We start from the raw sequence: 1158 nt of genomic DNA, 5'->3' as shown, positions 1-1158 counted from the left end.
TACCTTTCCAATGCCATACAAGCCGGACGTTGTGTCACACCCCAGAATATCAAAAGAATATTATTACATATGGCTGAACCTAGTGATTCTTTACACATCTTTATATCCCAGACATTTACACACCTGCCGCTTAGCTTTGGCCCGGAGTATTTTTGTTGGTCTGATAGATAAGGAGAACCAACAGATCGTCGTTTCACCAGTTTCAGTTGCTTCTGTCTGTGATGATGCTTTAACAACTTTTTTGAACAATGAGAATGTCTGCATCAGCATTGGCATGGTAACTCTGCTTCAAGCATATTCATGAATCTTAGTTTGTTCTCTTTCTTTGCAAGAAAAATGTTTTGTGACAGTGTCAGTAGTATATTTTCTTGGAAATTTACAGCTTCTCTTCGTTGATAGGCCATGTCCTTTTTTATTTTTAAAGCCATGTCCCCCACATTCAGGTAATGATTTAAGGACTTTCTACTCTCAGGATTTCTCTGGAATATTTTATGATGCATAGTTCCCTGAGTTAGAGAAACTTTATTTTGTTTGTGTTGCAGTTACTTTGAGGTTCAACTTTTTCTTATACCTTAGATTGACATGACTATAATTTTTTTAGTTTAATTTGTTTTTTAGCTGCAGTCTTCGTTATTTTGGTTATTTCCGCAATGCCACTCCGAACCTTCACAGATTCCCACACGCTTACCCTTCTCAGCTCGCCCTCCAGAGCTTGCCCGTCACAGTTCGTCCTCCAAAGCTCGTCCTTCAAAGCTCGCTCTCTACAGCTCGTCCTTCACAGCTCGCCCTCCACAGCTTGTCTTCCACAGCATATCCTCCACAGTTCGCCCTCTACAGCTCGTCCTTCACAGCTCATCCTCCACAGCTCGCCCTCCAAAGCTCGTCCTTCAGAGCTCGCCCTCCAAAGCTCATCATCCACAGCTCGCCCTCCAAAGCTCGTCCTTCACAGCTCGCCCTCCACAGCTTGTTTTCCACAGCATATCCTTCACAGCTCGCACTCCACAGCTCGTCCTTCACAGCTTGCCCGTCACAGCTCACCCTCCAAAGCCTATCATCCACAGCTCGCCCTCCACTTCTTCGCAGCACCACATGCTTCGTGCCCCATTTCCCCCTCATTGTATTTCCCTTCTCGTTCCCGTCATTTCCTTCAGCCTTCGC

Source organism: Penaeus vannamei, chromosome 11 (genome assembly GCF_042767895.1).
Source record: "Penaeus vannamei isolate JL-2024 chromosome 11, ASM4276789v1, whole genome shotgun sequence".
Lineage (NCBI taxonomy): Eukaryota > Metazoa > Arthropoda > Malacostraca > Decapoda > Penaeidae > Penaeus > Penaeus vannamei.
The sequence above is the reverse complement of the archived record's forward strand: the minus strand, read 5'-3'. Positions refer to the sequence as shown.